This window comes from Octodon degus, unplaced genomic scaffold, assembly GCF_000260255.1.
Source record: "Octodon degus isolate 3935 unplaced genomic scaffold, OctDeg1.0 scaffold00041, whole genome shotgun sequence".
Classification (NCBI taxonomy): domain Eukaryota; kingdom Metazoa; phylum Chordata; class Mammalia; order Rodentia; family Octodontidae; genus Octodon; species Octodon degus.
In genome coordinates this window covers 15,391,159-15,407,265 of record NW_004524617.1, presented here as the reverse complement: position 1 = coordinate 15,407,265, position 16,107 = coordinate 15,391,159, and the positions used below count along the sequence as shown (strand labels likewise).

The 16,107-nt window shown below is 34.1% G+C and overlaps 1 pseudogene; it reads left to right on the top strand.

Annotated features, from left to right (window-relative positions):
- Nucleotides 1-221: 221 nt before the first annotated feature.
- Nucleotides 222-903, top strand: LOC101574759 (annotated as a pseudogene).
- Nucleotides 904-16,107: the final 15,204 nt, after the last annotated feature.

Here is a 16,107-nt window from a genome sequence, read left to right as displayed (position 1 = left end):
AAATACTAAGGATATTCAGAAAATACCTTAGCAAAGATATGAGGCTGTGAAGTAAAAGGTGATTTGTGGGTAAAAATGAGACATTACTATTAATAGATGAATATTACTGGTGGGCAGAAACACAGGGTATCCAACATCTAAATATACACTACCATGCAGCGATTCTGCTTCTGTTTCTAGTTTTCTCCCTCAGTGATTGGTTTTCTTCATGACCTCACAAGATGAATGGATTCTTCAGGAAAGCAGAACCCAAGGTTCTACTGCCCAGCCTGACTGACTGCATTGGCACAGTGGCCAGCAGGGCATAATCTATTGATAAGATTTCCTGACTAGATGCTGAGCTAGCTAAGTACAAGGATCAAATAAAAAAGTCCTGAAAAAAAGGTGGCTAACCAGAAAGCCTTGCAAATTTTAAACAAAACCAGATGCATGAACAGCAGAGGGACAACCTTGCCCAAGAGTCCTTTAACATGGACCAAGCCAATTATACCATGCGGTCATTGAAGGACAATAAGACTGCAGTGGATACTATGAAACTGAGCATCAAGGAAGTGAAAAAAAAACATACACAGAAGTGACAATCCACCAGTTTGAAAATTTACAAGACCAAATAAAGGATATGATGGAAGATACAAATGAAACTCAGGAAGTACTGAGCCCCAGTTATGGCATCCCAACATTAGACAAGGGAGTCCAAGAAGCAGATTTGGATGCACTAGGTGATGGATTTATGGCTGGTGAAAATAGTTCTTACTTGGATGAAGAAACATCTGAACTTGCAATGGCGGTGTTTCCACTGACACTGAATACAAGGAGGGAGTCTGGGTGGCTGAATTTGGTTTGCCTTGTAGACATGCATCATGCAAGTACATCATGCAAAATGGGCTTATATTCTGGGACTAAGAATATTTTAAAATTTGTAACAGATTTTAGTTTCTTTTTTTTTTCTTTGTAAGAAAGGTTAATTATACTGCTCTTTCTTTTTTTCTATTAAGAAACTCATTGCTTTGGGGGAAGCTTTCTTTGTACTAAAATTTGATTATTTTTCTCTCATGAAAGACTAGCTTAAAAGAATCTTTGTCTTTGTATGACTTGTTTTCATTTGTTAATAACTGAAATAAAATCAATAAGACAAAAAAATATAGTACTATTTTCTTGGAAAAATCTGGAAGCCAGCAAGAGAAAAGAAAATAGTTTTTATTTGTTCACTTTGCAAGAAAATGTATTCCTGTTGAACAATGAAAAAAATCAAAAGGGCTACCAAATGATAATATATTATTATGTATTATTTGGAAAGGAGACAAGTTTAAAGATATAGAAGTGTGGTGGCAAATCTATAGTATGTATGCTGTACCAGGCTGTTTGTATCACTGAATGCTCTATAAGGTTCCCTATCCCTGATAGAGAATATGTCATAAAATGAGTGAAGTGGTACACACCTGTAAACCAGCATTCTAGAAGGTTGTGGCAAGAAAATCTCAAACTTCTGGATTTTATTTCAGTTATTAACAAATGAAAACAAGTCATACAAACAAACTTAAGTCTGAGAAACTTAGCAACTTAGTGAGAACTTGCTTCAAAGTAAATTTAAGACAAAGCCTGGGGATGTAGCTCAATGTGAAGGCCCTGGATTCAATCTCCAGAACAAGGGTAGAGAAGAAAGATAATACAATGTTAATTTCAGTGTTGTAAATGTTTCTCAAAAGAGGAGTTGAGACAGTACATTTTGACATAGAAATGAATGACAGATTAAATATCTCATAAAAGTATTTGTGATTATTGGATAATATTTTAATGCTTAAAACTTTACACACAGTTTTAATAACAAGAATGAAAGCTGTTATTATTTAGAACTAAAATGTCCCTAAAAGTCTCATGTGTTCAGAGGTGGAACTCTTAGATGATGGGATCATAGAAACACTGCTCCTCAGTGGATTAATCCACTGATAAGTTCATGGCTGAAGTGGGCCCTGTGGACATAAATTAGAAGCATGTATTCTCTTTTGTTGGAACCAGGGATTGAATTCAGGTCCTTGCGCTTGCCAGGGAAGCGCTTATTCCACTGAGCCATCTCCCCAGCCCCTAGAAGCATGTATTCTTATCCCCTGGCTGTCCCTTGTTTTCTGGATGCCAGATGTTGAGCAGCTCTCCTCAGCCATGCCATATCTGCGATTGAGTCAGTCCTACGCTATGGGGTCAACCAATACTTCTGAAACTATGAGTTAAATAAATCTCTCCTCCTTTCCAGTTGTCGGATATATTGTCCCAGTGATGGAAAAATAAAAACTACAGTAACATTTAGGCAAGACAAGGAAAAATACATGCTCAATGAACTTGAATATTGATTAATAATATCATGTATTTCATGAATAAACCTATAATAAAACATCTGGAGGCAACATAATCCTGGATTTGCAATTTGGATATTTAAATACACCTTCATCAATTATTAATCCCTTAAAACTTTGTATTTCTGAGAAATCTATAATTCTTTTAGATCAGTGCCCTAGACTTTGGATTTCTGGACTGGTTGCAGTATACAGTGATATTCAGGATTCTGTTTTTCCCTGTACTGAAAGCAGATTCATCTAGAACTTATTCATTTTTGTTTTAGCATTTTTTAATAATACACTACATTTAAGTAGTAAATAAACCTGCAGCCAGGAAAGCAGTGATTACTGAAAACTAGCTTCAGTACTGACCCATTTAAAAATTCAGCCAATTGGCAAAATAACAGAATCTTGTTGAATTGCAACCTCCCTTTCAATTAAGAACAAATGATCTAAATAAGTATATTGTAGCTATAGCAACACAAATGTCACAAGACAATTAAGATAAACAAAATGTATTTTCAAAGAGAAGGATCTTTCTCCCAAGTATATAGTTACAAAAATACATATACTATGTTAATAGTATTAACACATCACTTTAATGTACAAAATGGAATTAAAAAATTGAATAAAATTGTAGATAAATTTTGCTGTGAGAGGCACATGCTCAGAAAATGATACTAATACTCAACATAAATATACTTTGATACCTTTATAGAGACAATGTCAAGAAAATTGAATACTTTCATGCTGCTTAGCAGAATTGTTCAGGCTCATACTTAATTATTGAGGCAATAACTTTTAAATGCCCTCCTCCCTTGCCAAATCAAAAATTATACAAATGGAAGTGTTTCTCATTTTGTTCATGGCATTGTTCCAAATGACTGGGACATTTTAAGGCCACAATAGGCAATTTGTTGAGTGAGTGAGTTACTACATATCCCATTCAATATAGCTTTGACTATGATCATAATTTATGATCTTATAGTTGCTTAGTTATTTAAACACAAATATATTAACCTATACATCAGTTTCTGCAAAATGTGGACTTCATATCTATGTTTTTAAATTTACCAAGGATAGAAAAAAATTAATTGATAGCAAAGCATAATAGCTTTTTTATTTGAAAGAATCCTGGACCTCAAATATATGCCTTCCTGATGCCTCATATTCCATCATTTTGTGATTTTTTCCCCATTTTGTCTGCATTCTTTTCCTCAATGGTCTAATTGATTTTAGAACAAAAAGTCACTAGAGAGGGGCTATTCAAAGTCTATAACATATTAGTGTGAATTAGTTTTACCATTTTACTTTTAAATTGGGATTTTTCTGCCAAAGATTCTAGAGTGACACCATCTTGGAGTAATTTTTAAATGTCTTGATAAGTATAATAAAAATATTATATACTTGAGGTGAGGGTCATCAAAAGTTTCATGTTCTTCATATTTGGTTGACAATTCTCTAACTTAATGTATTCAGTAACATTTTCAAATACTCAATTGTCTCTTATTTCTCCAGGAGGCAACTGACTAGAGTTGTTAGTAATCTGACCTTTCTATGACAATTTCCAGTAAAGGTTATAATGATATACTTTTCTGTATATCCATGTGCAGCTGAATGAATTAGTGCAGTGAACATATTCATATAACTATCACTTGAAACACTCAATACCACACAAAAGCTTCCCTTGAGTCTCTCCCAGTCACTGACTTTTTATACCATATGGGAAGTTTCTGACACAAGTATAGCTGGCAGTTCTCGACCAAATGTGTAGGCACTTATCACAGATTTTTCAGGTTTTCCGCTCTCTGAGAAACTAAATACTATTGCATTTGACATCCTCTGACATATGTATAAGGTTAAAAATATCAAACCAATTAAAATCATTTTGAAATCTAGTGACAAATAGTACTAATTTTTACATTTGATGTTTGATATCATTCCTTAAAATCCCATCAGTGAAGTAGCACATCTGTTATTATTTTTGCCTTGGTAAGTGGGGTGAATCAGCACTGAGAACTTCTTATACAAATAATTATTTTCAAAGGGACATATTTTAGTGAAATCCCGGTTTCCCCAGAGCTAAAGAACAAAATTCAAATTCTAAAAAAACCTAAATCTGCAGTATTAGAATGGCAGGGCACCATATTTGTCATTCCATCCCAGTGAACCCATTTTACAAAAGAGAAAGTAAAGGTCCAAAAACATGAAGTGTTTCAACAACGTGTTTGCTTAGAGCTCCCCTAAGACTCAAGTTCTCCAAATACAGTGCATGACTGTTTGTAAACTATAGGTAGAGCTGCTTTTATCTAGTGAAATGCCCCAGATTTAAAGTTTTAGCTTTAGCAGTGACTGGTAAGGTAGGTCTAGGAAAATTTCTAGGTTCACTAACCCTTGAATTCTTCCTCTTCCTAATGAGTTATTATAGTAATTAAATAAAATGGAGCAGATAAATATTTAGTATAATCTTTGGAACATTGATATGATTTGGGAAAAGAGAGGTTTGCGCTACTATTGTTGATACAGGGAAGGAAAGTGAGATGTGACTTCACTGTGTAAGTTATTATGAATAAACTACATCTGGAATTTTAAGAAACTCTTAGAAATATCATAATTCATTTAAAATTTATTGTCTATTTTTTTTTCTGACACACTGCAGGTTTCCCTAAAATCCATATTCAAGATCTATGCTAGAGGGAAAAAAAGACGACTGTGTTCCATAGTCACTGGTCCTTAGCCTTAGTTTTAGCATTATTTTATCCCTCATAAGTACTGTCTTGGAGGTGGGGAGAGTAAAGAACTTTCACTGGCCAACTGGTAATTAGCCATGACTGCCAAGACACTTCTGGGAGGTACAACAAAGATGGGTTATAAATGGATTGTATGGAGTATAGCTGATTACCAGGAAGAGAATATTTACCATCTGACACTTCACACATTAAGAGTCATGAATCTAGTCTCCCTTGATGTGGATATCGGTACAATGTATTTGAAGAAGAACTGATTTTAAGAGGAACTGATTTTTATCGGTAGACACATTCCATTATGTGAGCATTTTGTTCATGTAGTCATTTTTTTGCAAATGTCCCACTGTTAAATCATATTCCCAAATTTTTGCCTTTGTGTTTATTCCACTGGAATGTATCTTGATTAGATCTTATTATTTCAAACTATCAAGATTGTTTCAGTCAGCAGTTTGACATCTGGTGTTTCAGTGTTAGCTACTTGTCTCCAGTTTTTAATGTCTCAGAGGTAAATGCTATGTCTCTTAAACCTGGGTCTGAGTATGTCACATTTAATGGAGTAGAAGAAAAGGTAGTGAGAGTGAGGAATGTATCAATCTGTTCTCTTCACAAAAATATTGATATGATCCATTTTTCCATCAACTTAGGGATATATCCATTCAGATACTTGTAAATCAATATAAGTATACATTTTCCAGTTCTTTTATTGTCCTCTTGTGTATCAAATCTCAGGGATAAAATATCAGTTTTCCCTTACCAAAACAGCAGGAATAAACCTATGAAATTCTTCCAATATAAACATGCCACTAACATATTAAATAATTGTTATTGTGCAATGGTGTTAGAGCTATATCAGGTCTGATTTATTTGTCAAAAATCTCTCTTTGTAGGTCTCAATCTTCGTCAAGTTAGAAAAAGAGGAAAAAAATTGGAGTGCACTAAATTTTTTGACTTAATTTTTATTGAAATTCAAATATATATATATTCCTTGTAATAAGTACAATTTTGAAAGTATCACTATCAAGGTTCATATAATAGAAATAATTTTATACTCCATGAACTGTAGTTGTGAAAAAAACCACTAGACTAATCAATGGTGTAGACATCATGTAAACATTAGATCCTATTACACAGTTCTCAAAGGAAGCATTTAAATGCCTCAACATCATTCTGATTCAGTAAATAAATGAGAGTCTGAGAAATCTAAGAACCTCTCTGTTCACATGAAACCTTGCTTGTTCAACAGTCTCTCTGGGAGATTCATGATACCCAATTTCTGCTATTGTACTTTTTCCTGAGCTTCTTGAAGCACATGCTTCACAAAGAAAAACCAATCTGCACATTCAGGTGCAGAACAATAAAGGCACATACTTCAAGAAGAGGAACAGAAAAAATGGCCTTTGGATACAGATGTATTTTTCCATGGATAAGGGTAAGAATTATATCACAATCAATTTCTATTCATTAGTCAAAGCCATAATTTCTACAAGGAATACAACTTAATTGTGATATATGCATGGATTTGGATGAAATTTAATATTATCTATATTCTGGAATAGAATTGTTACTAGAGTAAGTTGTTACTATTGCTTTAAATTATGTATGCACACTAATTATTTTTTGTTGCTCATCTTCAAATATACTCGTGTGTATTGTATTCGGTGATGTTATACTTGAAACTCCAAATGTTGTATTTCTCATACTCCTTTGATAGTTGACATTTCATTCACTTCAACCAATAAAAGACAGTAAAGAGACATTGAAAAGCAAGTGAAAAGAAAAGGGGCTGCATCTTTTTTCATGCCTCAGCATCATCAATTTTTTAGTTTAATTTCCTTTTGAGAGTCCAACAACCATTCATATTGTGCCTACTGAAAGGTACCAACAGTATCCAGGTTGTAGAATCTACCTCCTCAGACACCTGAGCTCCCTCTATGTAGAGTCCATGCTCTAACAGCAGAAAGTAGCAGAATCAAGTGACCAGTCACAATGCAAATTTGGCCTTTGTTTCTTGTAAGTTCTGAGACCCTCTTCAGCCCAATTAATTTTCTTTTATATCCTAAGACTTAGAGAGGGTCAAAACTTTTGCAGGTATGTCTTAGTTACTCTTCTCTCATTGCTGGGACAAATACCTGACACTCAAAATGAAGGAAGGAAAGGTTTATTTAGCTCACAGTTACTGGAGGTTTCAGTCCATACTCAGCTGGCTCCAAGACAGAGTGGCACATGGCAGAGGGCAACCTTTCATGGTGGTGGCAAAGAGCAAGAACACACAAAAGGAGAAGTAGCAGCAGCTCAAGCAGCTAGCTTCTCTTCCCACCTTACATTGTAATGCAAATTACCTGCCCCAGGGCAGGTGCAGCATCCAGTCCCACCTTCTAAAGGTAAGTCAGCTATAATCCAATCACCTTCCAAACACATGACATTTTTGTGGTTATTTTAGGTCAAAACTGTGACATTCAGTTAAATTCACTAAAGGAATAGATTTAATATCAAATATATGTAGGATGATACAAAGGATTTACCAGGTAAGCTTATAGGATCAGAAGTCGAAAAGCCCCAACAACCATTTGCCAGATCAGAGGTGGAGGAATGCTAGGTGGTTGTATGCTAGAGGGCCACAGGAAGGTCAAAGGCCTGGAGCTCACTGTAGATACACAGTGTTTGTGTTGGAAAGCTGAAGGGTCTACATTGGAAGAATGAAGATCTGTAGTGGAAGACTGAATGAACTTGTAGCAAATGTCCAAAATCAATGATGAAGAGGGGAACTTCTCTGAAAGAAAAAGGGGAGATGTTTTTCTTCTTTGTCTTTTTATTCTGTCCAGTCTTTAAGGCTATTGGTTGGTGCCACCCACACCTAGGGTGGGTCTCCCCTTTAAAGTTTGTGGTTTACATGTCAATCAACTGGACACACCTAGTGCTTTCCTCATTTGTTAGGCTCAACTCAAGTAGACATATCACCCTTAATAATCATATATGGTATTTTATTTAACATCTGTATGTTCAATTCAGTATATTAAATCCCAACTAATGAACTCCTAGTGTGGCTTCTGTTTAACTAATAGAATCCTGATACATTAATAGGAACACATTCACATTTCTCAAAATTCCCTCTAAAAATATTTTGAAATTTCCTTTCTTGTTGATATTAAACATAAGTGAAGTAAATTTTGTACATGTTTGATTATAGGAAAAGAAGGGACACTGAGCTTCTGAACGTTACCAAATTACTGAAATGGCTGTTTAAAACAAAATCAATTAGAGCATACCTACTTGTTCAATAATTACAAATACATGGTGCAAGGAAAAGAATTTTTTAAGAAGACACTGTGATAAAATTTGATGTTGTTTATTATTCAAATGTTTTAAAAGTGAAAAATATTTGTTGGATACCTATAATGAGTAATATGTCTTAGATTTAGTGTCTGGTTCTATATAAACAGGAGGTGACAGTGAAAACAAATAAAAAATAGAAGGTGACAATGATGCATAATGATGTTTTTGCTGTCTATATGGCAGTCTGGTACTTTCAAAATATGTTTCCTTAGTTTACCATTATTGAATTATGTGAGGTAAATATGATTACATTATATAGATGAAGAATAGTAAGATAAAGAGAATAAATCACTACCAAAGGTTACAATGCTCATGTGGGACGTCAGCTGTTGTTTCCAAAGATTTTTAATATTTGTATCATACTCCTTGTGTTATTAGAAGACACAACCCATGGCTTCAATACATGTATAAATGTATCACACCATCAAAAATAATATTTAATATTTACTAAATTATATGTAAATAATTGTAAGTAAAACTGAAAATCTGATTAGCATAAACCATTAATTTGATCATGAAAAATTATATAATTTCCTGTTAGTTTTACTAAGTAATATCAAACATCCAAAGTGTTAGGAAGGTATGAAAAAATGATTTAATCTATCCTGCTTTTAGACAAGTTTTCACTTAACACGCTTGATAAAATTATGCAAAGCAAAATAAAATAATTAGTATGGGAGAAGGTAGATGTAGCACTAAGGAATTTAATTAGATTTTTGTTGAAGTAAGAAATGACAGACTGAACAATAAATAGAGAAATGGTAGAGTTATCTGAGTAGAATAAAAATAATAACTGATCAGGGACATAGACACTGAGATTTCAAATCCCATTTTGCAACTGACTCACTTGGTAACATTAACAAGTTATAAACTGAATTTTACTTTTCCCCAAAGGAAAAAAAGAGAAGATGATATGATAATAATTCTCTGTATCATAAGACCACTGTGAGGAATAACTATTCAAAGAAATTATTATAAAGTACTTCAAAAATATATCCAATAGTACCAAATAATGTAGTTTAATAGACAAAAATGATTCACATTTCCAGGTTACTATAGTGACTCTATTTTAAAGTTATTTGTGAAAACAGGACATGATACTAGTTACAAAATTATGGGAATTCATTTCTCTTTTCATTCTAGTCATTCTAAGAGAAAAGTCCAGCTTACACAAGTATGAATAAATAAGGAATGTACAAACATTCAGATCCAATTTTGAAGGCAATTTTGAAGCAAGCTTTATAGATTCCAGTCCCTGAATGTTAAATTTTGTCCAACTGAGCTTCATCTCTACAAACAGTTCCAAGGGCTATAGAGAAAATACAAAGAATACAATGTCTATAAAATTTTGTAGGAGGACTCTAGAATACTTCAATTTTAGGCACATCACTTGCTGAGAGATAAAGTAGTTTGGCATGCAGGGTAATCTCTGGTGAAAATAGTAACCCAGAAAGTAACGAATAATTAAGTCTTAACCGAAATATAAACCTTAAACGAAATGTAATGTCCAGCCCTCAGTGCTACTTAATACATCAAAATCCAGTATAATTTTGGACAAATGCTAAATCAAACAGATGGTATAATCTGGGAGAATGCACTGATAGCATGAATTTGGATCAGCTATTAGACTGTATTGAGAACTAGTACTGCATCTAGGGAAATTTATTTCACATGATGCAAGAAGATGTGGAACCAACAGCTCAGTTCTGGAAAACAGTTTATTAAAGACAGAAAATTAGGCCCAGAACAATAAAAGAGAATAGGCAAATTTGACCTTCCCATTATATAAAAACCCAAGAGACCCTAGGACATAGATAATTAGACTCTACATTCTCAAAAGGATGTCCAGAGAATTGGATCCCCAAACTATCACCACGGCATTGGGAATGCCTAGGATTATTGTTTTCTAGTCACTTCAATGCTTATTCCAAACCACTACCTCCTACCCCAAGGTTGCTGAATACACTGTGTGCCATATCTATTATTCTGCCATCAAGTATTTGGTGGGTGTGCCTAATGTTTTCTTTGCATGGATTGTACTTATTAAAATATCAAGAAGTGGAAGCCTGCATATGACAGAAATTTAACTTGTTCAAATAAGCTGGAAGCATCAAAGGAAAGGTGATTGACAGGAAACTTTTATAAGTGAAGCTACAAAATTGTTAAACTGTCCTATCGGGTATCAAAGTAAACAACTATAGAAATAAATATTCTATGCTTAACAGATATTTTATAGAAAATTAGCATAATTGATCGACGAAGGTCAAATGGGAAAAATATGTACCTATGAAGAATAAATGCATTAAGTTCATTAACCAGAGGAGAATTTCTACCTGAACAAACTCTAGCAAGCTCAAGAAAAAGTCAAACATGGTAAAATAAAGAAGACTCACGCTGCCTATGTGTAGTCTGCTGAAGTAAAAGACGGAAGACAAACCTATTCTGTACCAAGTATTTTTTAATTTTTTTGACAAATATTCATCCCTCACATCCTCAAAATCACTATGTGAAATGGATATCCCTTTTATTCTCATTTTATAAGTGATCAAACTAGATAAAAAGAAGTTAATTAACTGACTCAAAGGCAGTTTTGGGAAGGCCAAATATCTCTGTAGATTAAAGCACCTGAAAGCAGGTGCAGGGGCAGGGGGTTCAATCCCTGAGCCTGCTGTGCTGGCTCCAGCCTCAGGGCATGCTGAGACAGCAATTGAGACTGGGCATGGTGGTGTGTGTCTGTAATCCCAGCTCTTGGGAGGTTGTAAAAATGTGGATCACTACTAGACCAATCTAGTAGTGAGATCCTGAACACCCTGCAGACTCTTCCCTAAAACACACTGAAAAAAGTCAGTCTTAATAATTTGTGGTCTTGAAGGTCCAACCCAGGTAACCTGATTTCAGAGTTCATAACCTTATCCAATACATTATTATTCAGCCCATTTAAGAATTGATTATAGACTGATGCTTCCAATTCTAACACAATTTTCTGCAATATTTCACTGCAGACTCATAATTCTTTCTCCTAGGCAAGTAAAAACATTTATATTCAGAAATTTTAGCAGAAGCCTGGACTTTGCTAATATTAAGTTTAGTTACTTGATACTCCACCCTTGTAAAAATTGTACTATTCGTGGTAAAAGCAGAGCTTCTCAATAATGTTGGTATTTGTTTGGGGCTGGGGAGATGGTTCAGTGGAATAAGCGCTTCCCTGGCAAGCACAAGGGCCTGAGTTCAATCCCTGGTTCCGCCAAAAAAAGTTAATAATAATAATAATAATAATAATAATGTTGGTATTTGGGACTTATAAGATCTGAAAAACATGCAAACCTTATTAAAATATTACTTCAATGAACATTATTAGTAGAAAATCTAGCACACTTTGATCTGTCTTATATCCAAATCATGAAGACTTAAATCTAGTAGCCTAGGATGTCAGATAAAAACAATGCTTTACTCAAGAATCTATGGACACATAAAAAGAACTTAAAATCAATCATGTGAAAGCTCAGAGACCTCCAAGTGGCTGAAATACATATGTCAGCTCAACCAGTGACCACACAGTTAGCACTACATGGATGTCTGTGACTTGTGTTCATATATTACGAGTGTTTTCACTTTTTAGATAGAGAAAAAAAAACTTAGAAGGACAAATGAATTGGCTTGAAGTCATATATATATATATATATATATATATATATATATATATGATTAAGAGCTGAGTTGTAGATCTTAGGCTGGTCTTCCAACCTCTGTCCTTTGTCTCACAATGCTTTTCCATTCCAGTTTAATGCTGGCAAAAAAATGATGTCAAAGGAAGAAATACAGATTTTAAAAAATCAGATGCAAATCTTCTTGGAATAGGTGTTAGCACTACAAGCTAGATGGCAAAAGTACTTTTTAGCTCATGATTTAGAGAAAGGCTCTATTTAATACCATCTCTGGCAATATTGACAATTTATAACTAGGTGGTTGCAGTTATTCAGTGTAAATAACTCACTGGTGTAAGATTTACCCTCTAAACTTCAAAGACAACAGAGAAAAAAAGTGCTGCCATGAAGTATTTATAATTTGTGTTTGCATAAGTCAGTATTCCCAGCAGGAAACACAAATCATTCTGGTTATTTTAAGAAAAGAGAGATTTAAATCATAGGCTCAAGTTTTATAAAATCATTGGAAGCCCTAGAGAAGCAGGAATCACAGGCCATTACTGAAACTCTGTAGTGTAAAAATATACTACCATAGACGCAATCCAAGCATTAGGAACCTTCCTCTGGACATACACAAAGTTGGTTATTGTATTTTAAAATCTTGATTTTTATGTCAGAGCTTTTTGTAGAAATTCTTGACTTGATGAATTTTGCACCCCAGCTGAAACCTCCTCTATATTTTGGTCCCTGCATTGAGTCAGACTTCTAAGTCTCTTCTGAGTGAATCTGATTGAAAGGACCTAATTCATATTTCAAATCCTTGCTGCAAGAGTCTGGGCAATGTGATTTCTCTTTTCCAGCTTTAGAAGAATAAGATAGTACAAACAAAAAATCAGCAATGAATAGAAAATTCTAGTCAGCACATCCACCATAGCATGAGAAAAACACAATCTAAACAGGGTTTTGAAAAGCAAGTGTAAAAGTAAAACTCATGTAGGAAGAATAGGAAGGTGGTAGAGAAGTGAAGAAAAAAGACACCACCTATCATTATCCTTGGCACTTTGTTGCTACAGTACAACTATGGAGCACAGGATATGATGTGCAGAACAGCTCAAATTGAAGGACAGTCTTTTTCAAATTATTCAATTTTTAAATGTTAATATCCCTACGTAAGGTCATGCTTTAAGCAAACCATTAAAGTTGATAGCAGGATTGGTGATGGGGAACAAGGGTGAGATTAAAAGAAACAATTTACTGATTTTAATATTTTGCTCTTAGGAAATTAAATGTTAAGTATAATTTTAACTCAGAATAGAAGTTCTTCCACTTTTATGACCATAAGCAATTGGCATGGACATACAATGCCTAAATGATTTTGTATGATGATGATAGCTATCTGTCTGTCTGTCTATCTATCTATCTATCTATCTATCTATCTATCTATCTAGTCTGTCTGCCTGCTTGTCTGTCTGTCTGTCTATCTATCTATCTATCTATCTATCTATCTATCTATCTATTTTCAATCTATCTATCTACCTATCCACTTATGGTCTCATAGAGAGAGCATGTAAATATGAAAGCCCATTTAACTTTAGAATAAGCCTGGGAGAAAGCCTTGAGAAAGCCACAATGGGGAATTAATAATTTACAGAAAGAATAAGTCTAAGTAATTGAGTAATCTAGCTTTCCTGTTTTAAAAATACACTGTCTAACTTCATAAAGAAACCATATTTCGCATATTTTATTCTTAAAAAGAGATGACATTTGCTCATATAAATTTTGAAAATTTAGCCCCATGTAGATCTTTTTTTAATCTTTGGTGAATAAATTCAATGTTATTAATTATATTTAAGGTAAATGAAGAATCAGTGTGATATATTCCAACTACTGTCACAAACTAATATTCAGAATAAGAAAAACTCACAAGTCAATAATAGTACATAAGTTCATATGGAGAAAAATGGATGAGATTTTTGTCTACCCCACTACCATAGTTATTTTCCTCTCATTTCTGAGACAAAATACCTGACATCCAAATTTAAAGAAGCAAAGATTTATTTAGCTCTTCGTTTTTAGAGGTTTCAGTCCATATTCATCTGGCTCTAAGGCAAGTGCAATATGGTAGGGAAGAACAGCTTATGGCAGTGAAAGACAGCAAAAGCAACAAGAAAGAAAGGGAGACAGCATTTTTCTGTCCCTTATGTTGCATCCAGTCTACCAGCATTAGTGAGATTCCAGTGTAGTCAGTGGTCTGATCCAGTAGTCACACACCCTTGATCCCAGCACCCTTAATCCAAGCATAGCGTTATGAATCAATCACAAACTCCAGGTTTAACCACCTCCAAAAAACTCCATGACTTCATGAGGCTTTGGGGGAACATCAAGACACAATCCACAATATCTAGGTAGTCAGAATTATAGAATAGTCATCCACCTACTCATCTGAGAAATATTAGTTGAACTACTGTGTCAGGGCCCATATCAAATATTTAGGAAACAAAAATGACCATCATGACACCATCTTAAAAATTTTCGTATTTAAGCAGGGGAAATAATGGTTGTGTTATCATATGACTGTCATGGGATACAGACTCTGAGAAAATTAATTTTCTTGGAAGTATATGAGGGAGTACTTTGTGAACCAATGCCTTTATAGGAAGAAAGAAAGAGGGATTTAACATAGGAAGGGTCTGGCTTGCCATACAGACTTAATAATTTCCTTAGTTGATCCCAGAGAGGTCCTACAGAGTATCCAAAATTGGGACAAGAGGCCAGGGCTTATAACCTCTATATATCAACATGCCATTAGATACAATCTGCTCCTGAGAAGTGGGCAAAAGTTTGGGTGAGGTAGCCCTTGGAAGACAAATAATATTTTTGTAAAGAGCTGAGAGCTGCTAGGAGCAGCATTCTCAGAAGCTAGGAAAATAAGTCTTCAAATGGAATCTGAGCTACAAGCATGCCACCCACAGTGGTATGGGCATAAAGTGTTTTGGGTGTTAGTTGAAAGGAGTAGGCTGACTTTGTGTGATGTGGGTAGAAAATACAGGTTGGGTTAAATGTTGCTAATGAGATATTTCAAACATGACTTGGACTATGATAAGGATTATTCCACCTAACAAAGCCATGGAATCATTTTTAAAGCAAAGAGAATGAAATTTTTAAATTAATGGAGGCAAAAGGACAAAGAATGATTGGAAAAAGATGCAATTTAATCCAAGTAGAGATTAGAATAAATGTTAGGGATAGAGATAATGGGGCTGAAGAAAGGGAATGAGAAGGAATTCCTAAAGTACTTATAAGTAGGACAAGAAATTGAGAATTTCTCCCATAAAGAATTTAGATCAAGCAAGGGCTTTAAAATCAGAAAGTAATAGGATTTTGTGTAAAAACATCAATTCTGCAAGCAATTAAGATTGGTGACTGAAATAGAGATACCAAAGGCAGGTCAAGGAATTTAAAATAATTTCAACGCTAAATTTTGATGATGAGTTAAAACTGTCTTAAAGGAGAGAGTAGAATTTAATGTTGAAAGGTATTTTCTATTATATAATCAAGAAATATATTAGTGTCTTCAACTCACATATACCATATATCATACTACCTAGGAAGCAGAAGGTCATCTTATGTTTTGCATGAACATTAAATAAAAACTGTTTGCATTGTTAAACTTAGGTAAGAGCTTTAAACATACCAATAAGGAAAGTATATACCAAAAGCTGTACTTGGAAGGCAACCAAAGGATCATAGGTGTAGTCAAAAATAGTCTAATGAAATGACAACTAATTGCCTAGGTTGATTTTTTCTCATTCAATGACAGTAAACCAACCAACAAAATCACAGCCCAGGACACAAGAATATTCTATACTGAAGCACAGCACTGAGTAATCAGAATATTGGTTAAAGTGGATTATTTTTTGACTTTAACAAAAATCCAAAGGAAAGAATCAAAGAAAAAAAAAACAAATTTTGAAATGACAGAAAATATGAAGTAGCATAACAGACTGACAGAAATGTTTGACTGCAGAGAAATATTTATTTATTCATTTAATA